Here is a 9516-nt window from a genome sequence, read left to right as displayed (position 1 = left end):
CCACTTAACTTTGAGCTTCTTGAGGGAGGAACAGGGTCGTGTTCACTACGTGGCCCCAGCAGACCCTCAGACATATAGCAGAGACCCAGTAATTCTCTCCAATGTGAGAGAAATCTGTTTTCTTGCTCATTAAAGTTTACCATCTGGTAGCCTTGATCCTCAAGCTTTTAAAGTATCAACTAACTAATCTGATGAGTGAATTCATGCTATTGTGTTATGGGTTTAGTGTGTAAAATCTTCTACATGATATTTGCATCTTAAAAGGACAGTTTTGAAAACAGAGGACTCATACTAATATAGAATAATGACTATAACAATGGAATTTATAAATAACAACATGTTGACTAGGAAGGGTAGGGGATGTTTGGGGGTAGGCAGTTTTTTCAATGCCATACAAATTACCCCACCTCTATAAAATATTGATAATTAGGGATGCATTGAGTATGTACACAGTTAGTCTTTTCCTCCAAGTTTCTCAGTAACGGGGGTAGATAAATATATAGCACATGAAATCTTTGAGTACCTGTGTTGATATGAGTCAAATTTAATCATGACAACAATACACTGATACTTGTCCCTGAATAAGATGTGTTTGATGATATGTTTTGTCGCTAGAAATTTGCTGCTGGAGGAGGCAGAAATAATGTAGGAGGCATAGGAATGTTTCTCTTCAAGATGAAGATTCACTTCTTAGGATTCTCAGTGAGGATTTTCTTTCCTGATTTTTCTTTTTCATCCCTGAACATCAGCGGAAAGGTCCTTACTCCATGGATGCAGACATCAGCTGGACAGATCAGCCCTAGAGACAGGATGCTCCATTGGGCACGCAGGCAGCACTCTCTCTCCATCTCCCTTTTCTATCTGTTTTTGTGTTATTCTCCTTTCTTCTCTTAGCTGGATGACTTTATCTGCCCCTCAGTCTACCTGATAGAAAACACACACCTTAGTGTCTACCTCTTACTTCTTATTCCAAAGTCCTGGGGTCTGGAATTTGAGATTCTCACTGGTCTGGCACAGGTCTGGTGCTCACTCTGGTCCCAGTTAACATGGCTCAGGGTATGGGGCCACGTTGAACAGGCACGGCTACCAGGAGATCTCTGTGACCAAGGCAGGAGTGGAAGGCAGCTCTAGAAAGACCTGTGCAGGCACTGTCACCACCGTCTACTATGACAGCAACCTTTATGTATGAAAAGGTTTTCTGGGCACTCACCAGATCATTTTTGAGAAATACCCAATTCACTTTCAGCCCAATACTCCCAAAAAGAGAAAGAAATGGACACAACTTGGAACATGTTATGATAGGAGTCCCTGTTCTGTTATAGCACACTTTTCTTGGCATCACAATGTACCTACATATGTGTGCACCTGTACAGAACTGCATATTGTCAGAGACGGTAGTACAAACATATATCCTCTTGGGAATCCAGCATGTGAGCATCCCAGTAAACACCCTACACAAAAATCTCCCAAGGAAAGCAAATAATTTCAGGTTTTAGGAAAGAGCAGTGATTTGTTATGATAGTAGCGTTCAACAAGTATAACATTCTAGACTCAAAGCAAATGCCTTGTGGAAAAAAAAAAGTGCTAAAATGACTTGATTGGGGTTTTAATGAGAGTTTTTTCTCCTCTACTCCACCCTCCATTTTCTCCCACCCCCAGTTATTTTCTCCAGCAAGCCAGTCAAGAGCCCTGTGCTGGGAACACTGAGAGAATGTTAACAATTCAACTCTACCAATTCATTGCCGCGACTTTCTCCATCCTACTCAGCAGGGTCTCTCTTGCAGGCTGCTGAAAACCTAACAATGTGCCTCACCGTTGTGAATGCGTAATGATATGTTCATCAGGGGGCTTAAAAACCCTTGGGGCTACAATATCCACTTCTCGGCACCCATTATAGAGGCTAGAGTATGTCTTATGTGACAATAAAATGTGAAGCAGGAATGCCATCTTTAAAGAGAAAAGGCAACACCGAGGAGATATAGGAATCGCACAGTCATGCTAACTTAAAATACACATGTACGCACTCACTGTGCCCCTGGTGTCCTGTCCATGAATAAAATGGCTTGTCGAGAAACCGGGTTTGAAGTGGAGGTTTGCCATCACACCCCAGATCTGTATGGAAGTTTCAGAAGTGGAGTCAGCTAGTTAGTTCACCCCGATAGGTATTGAGAGCTACTAAGTCTGTACCACTGTGTTGGGAGAGATCAGGAGGAATCGACCAGGTATGGGTCTTTCATATGGAGCTTACAGTCTGTTATTGGTGACAAAGTGCAGAGGTGAAGGGTGAACAGATTTTGGGGAAGACATAAACTTGAGGATAATTAAGTACCAAATTAGTATCACTAATAGTGAGTGCTGCTTTTAGCCACAGTTCAGTATAAGGAAGGAAGGAAAGAGGAGAGAATTAGATTTTCTTGTCTGTTTTTGCCTAATTGGGTATGATGGATGTATTTGCCCAGGAATGCCACACAGAGATTTAGGGAAGAAAGTGATAAACTCTGTTGTGAAAACAGGGACATAGAAAGGGCCTCCAAGGAGTTGGTTTTTAAAATCCAGCTGAATATCACTGTAAATTTTACAGTTTGATGTTGTATTTCTATCCTAGTGGTTCTCAATCAGGAATGGTTTTGAATATTGAAGGTTCAGTGGGGATCACTAATTGAAGGAAGGGGAAAGGCAGGGAGAAAAATCCGATAGAAGGCACAGGACACAAAATATAAATGAATGGAGGAGTAGTGTCTTCTGCAAGTAAAATGTTCTCCAGGTTTGGAGTGATCTCATTTTATAGGCAGATGCCTGGGAATTTGATAAGACTGTAAACAATCCACTTCCCCGTGCAACTAAACCTCATTTTGATAACTCGGACTGTGCAGCGGTTTGTACTCCCACCACAGGCTCTCTAAACCCAACAAAATGTATCTACAGGACAGGTAGTCTTGTCTAGGTTGAACTTGGACTGGCAGGGAGAAAGAAAGGTTTGGATCACTGCTATGGTTTGAATGTCCCTGTCAAAACTCTTGTTGAAATTTAGTTGTCAATGTAACATTATTGGGAGGTGAGATCTCTAAGAGGTGATTTGCTCATGAGGGCTCTGTCTTCATCAGTGGATTGGTGCAGGTATCATAAGAATGGGTTAGTTATTGTGGGAGTGGCTCCTAATAAAAGGATGAGCTTGGCCTGATTTCCTCTCTCCATCTCATATACTTGTTCACCATATGATGCTTTTCACAATAGAATGATCCCAACCAGATGTTAGCACCATGCTCTTGGACTTACCAGTCTTAAGAACTCTGAGAAATAAATTTGGTTTCTTTGTAAATTATGCAGTTTGTGGTGTATTTTTATAGCAGCAGAAAATGGACTAAGACAATCACAAGTTTCAATTGTGATCCAAGGGTCAGGAAAGGGATTCTGGTAGGATAAACTGTCCTTGCTTCTTCACACTCACCATATCTATTCGATGACTCTTTGGCACCCATACAAAACAAACCAGGAAAAAACTTAATGAGAGCTGGAGATGGCAGAAAGAGAATCACTTTTAGCTAGTGTGATGACTGTCACAATGTGTATCAGGCCCAGGAAACGGTAAACAGCTCCGTCATACTATCATGCCACAGCTCATGAAAGGGGGAAGGTCAAAGTCACAGAGACTCTAAGGATGTTCTTTCTTCACATGAGATTGCATTGTGGTGTTTCCAAGGAAAAATAATGCTTGACTTGGCAAGGTGTTCTTTGCAATTTCCAAATAAACCAGTTGGGGGTTAGCCAGAGTGCTTTTAGAGTAAATTAAGATATTAAATTGGAATTGGGCACCCAATGTTGTTTTCATTTACAGAACTGGAGCTCATCCCTACCCTGCTTATGCCTCAAACCTCCACTCAGGCCCACCGAAGTTGAGGCATTTGTAAGAAGCGAGTGGGAATGCAAGCTGCAGAACTCCTTTTCTGGTTAAGAGGGGCGGAATTTGCAGAGGGAAGGACAGGGTACTCCATGCACTGAGACTTAGTAGAAAGGACTATGGAATAAAAGGGGGGAAATCGAAGCGAAAGTGAGAAATATGAATGAAGGAGTTGGTTTTTAAAATCCCACTAAATGTCACTGTAAATTTTACAGTTTGATGTTATGTTTCTAACCTAGCGGTTCTCAATCAGGAATGGGTTTTTATTTTATTTATTTATTTATTTAGTTTGTTTGTTTGTTTTTTTGAGATGGAGTTTTGCTCTTGTTGCCCAGGCTGGAGTGCAATGGTGCGATCTTGCTTACTGCAACCTCTGCCTCCCAGGTTCAAGTGATTCTCCTGCCTCAGTCTCCCGAGTAGCTGGGATTACAAGCATGCACCACCATGCCCGGCTAATTTTTTGTATTTTTAGTAGAGACGGGGGTTTCTCCATGTTGGCCAGGCTAGTCTTGAACTCAGGACCTCAGATGATCCGCCTGCCTCGGTCTCCCAAAGTGCTGGGATTACAGGCATGAGTCACCGTGCCTGGCCAGGAGTGGTTTTAAACGTTGAAGGGTAGGTGGGGATCACTGATTCGAAGAAGGGGAAAGGCAGGGAGAAAAGTCAACTTTTCTTCTCCTGGCAGAGCTCAGCTCAGGAAGACCTTCTTCTCTTGTTAGTGGGAAGGAATAATTAACTTAGACAAAATGAAAATTTCAGTTCCTGCTCTGCCACAGTGCTCTTTTTACAATAAAATTAACCAGAATATATCATAAAAAATAAGTTTCCATTCTAATAGTAACAAAAACTGTATATAATATTTAGGAATTGCTTTGATCAAGATTACATCAGACTTCTCTGGAGAAATATTTTTAAACTTTTATAGGAAGCATAGAACATGATATCAATAAATATTGTGTCCTTGGATGAACAATTCAATGTTATAAAGATTGCAGCTCTTCCCAAATTAGTTTATCATCTCAGTGCACTCTCAAATCAAAATTCTAGTTGGATTTTTTTTTCTCAAGAACTCCAGAAATTTTGGAAGGAATAAAGATTGACAAATAGGTAAGTCAATTTTTTTTTTTTTAATTTTTTTTATTTTTGAGATGGAGTTTCACTCTTGTTGCCCAGGCCGGAGTGCAATGGCGTGATCTTGGCTCACCGCAACCTCTGCCTCCTAGGTTCAAAGGATTCTCCCACCTAAACCTCCTGAGTAGCTGGGATTATAGGCATGCGCCACCATGCCCAGCTAATTTTTGTGTTTTCAGTAGAGATGGGGTTTCTCCATGTTGGTCAGGCTGACCTCGAACTCCCAACCTCAGGTGATCCGCCCACCTCAGCCTCCCAAAGTGCTGGGATTACAGGTGTGAACCACTGCACCCGGTCGGTAAGTCAATTTTAAAAAGAAAACAAAAATAAAAAGGGGAACTTATCCAGATATTAAAACATGCAACAAAGCCATAGTAATACAAATCATATGCATTAACATACAGACCAATGGAACAGGACAGGAAGCTCAAAGACAGACTTAAGCATATTAGAAACAATGATGAGACACCACACATTACTGGGAAATTGCTTGAATGACTGCCAGAAAGGCTCTGCACAGAAGAGGTAAAAATGAGATCCTCACCTTACACAGCATGCAAAAGCAGACTCCACCTCCAGATAGATCAAAAGCTTACTCTAGAGAATAGGTCTGCTGATGGTAAGAACTACAGCTATAAAGTTAATAGAAGAAAAGGTTAGGAGAATGTCTTTAGCAGAAAGATAAGAAAGGACTTCTTAAATAAAATTCTAGAAGTACAAACCAGAAGGCAAAAAAATTGATACATTTGTTTACATCATAATTAATAATTTTATTTCATGGAAGGAGATTATAGACAAAGTTCATAGAGAAATGTCAGAATGGCAGAAAATATTTGCAATGTTTAAATTTAACAAAGGGTTACTAAGCAGAATTTTCAAAGAAGGCCTGAAAAGTAACTCTAATAGAAAAATGAACAAAAGATATGAACAGGCATTTTAGAAAAAAGAGAATCCAAAAGACCATAATTATAAAGGAATGCTTATATATAGGAATAAGCAGAGAAATGCAAATTAGAATTCACTTTATACCAATTTAGATAGGAAACAATTAGAAAGTGGGGTGATGTCAATTGATGGTGGAGAAAGGGGTTTGGCTTATCTAGGGCCCCTCATGCACTATGGGTGAGAGTCTAGTACTGACACGTAGCTATTTTCATGAGTAATCTGGTACTACTTAGGTAAATTAAACACCTGCATAAACCGTGACCCCACTATTTCATAATTAGATGTGTATCCCAAAGAGTTTTCATTCTGGTCTGTAGGGGGAAACATATAAGGATGTTTATATTAATATGTTGATATATTATGATGTTGATGGAGAGTTACAATACCAGGAAAGTTCCTAAGTGAAACATGGTAGATATACATCATCTATGGAAATACTCTGCAGTAACAAGAAGCAATGGGTTCAGTGTACAATAGCAATGTGGATTTTCTTAAAAAACATAATGCTGATTTTAAAAAAAGAAACAAAAAATATGCAACATAAATCATTTCCACAAATTAAAAATACATGTACACCAAAGACAAGAAACATTGTGCAAGAAAACATACAAAAAGATGGATGCTAAATACATTAGAATAACTACTTTTGGGGGGGGCAGTTAATGAGGATTATAAATGGGGAAAAAGGGGATAGATTAAAAAAAAAATAGAGAAGAAAAGGGCCCCCATAAGGACCAAAGACAATATTGTGGCAAGAGCTATCAAGTATAATTATATCCACTAGTGCTCTCCATGTCTAAGGTTAAAGAATGGTGTAACTGGCCAGTTAGGAATTCCCTCAATGTCTGTCGGAGCTGGGTGATGAATACCATTAAGTCAAGAAGTATCTGGGGACAGATGACCACCACCCTAGTCATCTTCAGAGGCAAAGAGAGATGGGTCTGAGATAAGGGAAGCAGGTGGGCACCAGCCTCTCCACAGATTAGTGGGTGGATTCACCATGGATTAGGGCAGTAGCAGAGGATAACTAACTCTAAGCACAAAAGGCAGTCAGAGTGAATTCCCTGAGTGCCCTCCATGGTTAACTGGGGCCTGCCTTTGAGGCAGAAACAAGGGACCTTCCATAGTTTCCATAGTATGGTTTTAAAAATTACAATGGGGGAAGAGGGCAGGAAGTATGAACCCCTGAAGGAGGTCGTGAGCAGAAGCAGGAGGTGGAGGAGACTGGACAGGGGAAGCCACTGGACTCCGCCAGGCAGGGTGTAGCATGGAGACCACCCACGGGGGAAGCACACCCTGGAAAGGAGGGAGTGAGACTCCCAAGAGCCTAGGCTCAGGAAGGGCAGGATGAGATGCTATAGGTGTAGAGACAGCAGGGCGCAGTCTGTGCCCTTGAATTCTTCCTTTTTTTTTTTTGAGATGGAATTTCACTCTTGTTGCCCAGGCTGGAGTGCAAAGGCGCGATCTCAGCTCACTACAACCTCCGCCTCCCGGGTTCAAGCGATTCTCCTGCCTCAGCCTCCCGAGTAGCTGGGATTACAGGCATGCACCACCACACCCGGCTACTTTTGTATTTGTAGTAGAGACGGGGTTTCTGCATGTTGATCAGACTGATCTCAAACTCCCGACCTCAGGTGATCCGCCTGCCTCAGCCTCCCAAGATGCTGGGATTACAGGCATAAGCCACCGCACCTAGATGAATTCTTTGCCCTGTTTTCAACTTTTAGTTACACAACACATCAGCAATTCTTAGTGGTTCTGACCTGAGAAATGCCATCTCTGAATGTCCTGTCTGGACACTCTTAAAGCTGGTGTGAACAGCAGGACATTGCCTGTGGGGTCTCGTGTCCCTGGGGTTCTGTCTGGAAGAATGCAGCAAATGTTCCTGCGTATGTGGAATTACACCTTCTCCTTGGTCTCTTCCTGAGTACATTCAGGAAATATCTGATGACCCAGTCTACTTTTTTTTTTTTTTTTTTCATCTTTTTCCCAGGCTCCCTGTCTGTCCAGAAAGCCTGCTCCTTTCTTCTTTTCTTTCCCTGGAGGGCCTCTGGACTGGGCTACACCCACACCCATTCCTTAGCACTTAACTCTCCTCCAGAATTCTCCTCTCTTTTCTGAACTTTCTCCGTTAAACAACTCCCCAGCTCTTTTTTTTTTTTTTTTTTAAATACACTTACGTTCTATTGCAGCATGTGGGGGAGATGAAAACTGTTGGTTTAATTATAATAGCATACTCCATGATGCTTTCATGATGTTTAATTACAATAACATTCTTCATAATGCTTTTGACCTTGGCAAAGCTTGGGAAAACCAAGACTTCTCACCCTTGCATAGTTCACAGCTGAAATCTCCAGGTGGAGTGGAAATAGGGTATTTAGGGACAGGCAGAGGTAAACGTTGTGTGGAAATTGCACCTCTGTTTGGCCCCTGTCCTTCTGCAGCCTGCCCTCCTGACCCTTACCACATTAACTTCAGCAAAATATAACTGCATTGCCAAGTGCAAGAGTTTTGGGTGTCTGGGTGTACCCAGACTTTGTGTATTTTTTGTGTCTTCATGTTTCAAAAACATTTTACTTCAATAACAAAGAGGCTTGTTGTTGCTAGGAGATTTCTAAAATATATCATTGATGGAGACAAGCTCCACCAATGCCCTCTTACTTTTGCTGATGTGAGTCAGGATGACCTTTTCACCTCCTTCCAGAGGATATTTATAAAAACCAGACACAGCGCACATGTTGGAGAGAGAATGTTGGACAAGGCCAAGCGCAGTTGGAAAGAAGCAGACAGAACACCTCTTCCTGGAATGATGTTGGTGTAAACCCTCCTGGAGCCGTCAGATTTTTTGACTTGGTCTTTGAAAGAGAGGATGCGCCATGCCCGGTGTGGGCAGAAACATACATTCGGTTTCTGTATCTTCTCCCTGACTTCCAGAAGTCAGAAGCTTAGTCCCATGATCTGTAGAAGGAAGGAAGGAAAGAAGTGAAGATCACTTGTGCCTGGCTAAGGTGGGATTACTTTTAGCAGTGGGAGGAAGGTGACCTGAGGGACAAGCTTGCTCACCTTGAGGGGAAGGATGGAGTTAAACGGGGGTTTACCCTGTGTCTCAGTCAGCGCAGGCTGCCCTAACAAAGTACCACAGATGGGGTGGTTTAAACCACAGAAATTTCTCTCTCCCAGTTCTGGAGGCTGGGAGTCTGAGATCAAGGTGACAGCATGGTGGAGTTCTGGTGGGGGCTGTCTTCCTGGTTTGCAGACAGCTGCCGTCTCACCATGTATTCACATGGCCTTTTGTTGGTGTGTGCTCCTGGAAAGGGGGGGGAGATTTCTGCCTTGCTTTTCTTTTAAGGGTACTGTCCTAGTCTGTTTTGGCTGCTGTAACAAAATACCTAAGCTTGGGTAATTTATAAACAACAGAAATGTACTGCTCCTGGTTCTGCAGGCTGGGGGGTCCAAGATCAGGGTGTCAACAGATTCAGTGTCTGGTGAGGGCTACTTTCTGCTTCAAGGATGGTGCCTTCTTTTTTTTTTTTTTTTTGTAA

The 9516-nt window shown here is 42.0% G+C and overlaps 1 pseudogene across 1 annotated transcript in view; it reads right to left on the bottom strand.

Moving 5' to 3' along the window:
• Window positions 1-683: 683 nt before the first annotated feature.
• LOC108521269 (40S ribosomal protein S2-like) overlaps window positions 684-9516 on the bottom strand; it is a 9695-nt pseudogene continuing 862 nt past the window's right edge. Inside the window, exons 2-5 of the transcript XR_001883153.1 lie at window positions 9038-9099; window positions 2029-2112; window positions 1814-1947; window positions 684-738 (exon numbers count right to left, since the gene is read on the bottom strand). The product of XR_001883153.1 is annotated as a 40S ribosomal protein S2-like (transcript). The remainder of the gene's footprint in view (window positions 739-1813; window positions 1948-2028; window positions 2113-9037; window positions 9100-9516) is intronic.

This window comes from Rhinopithecus bieti, unplaced genomic scaffold (genome assembly GCF_001698545.2).
Source record: "Rhinopithecus bieti isolate Rb0 unplaced genomic scaffold, ASM169854v2 scaffold_58852, whole genome shotgun sequence".
Classification (NCBI taxonomy): domain Eukaryota; kingdom Metazoa; phylum Chordata; class Mammalia; order Primates; family Cercopithecidae; genus Rhinopithecus; species Rhinopithecus bieti.
Note: the sequence above shows the minus strand (reverse complement) of the source record. Positions and strands in the feature narration are given on the sequence as shown.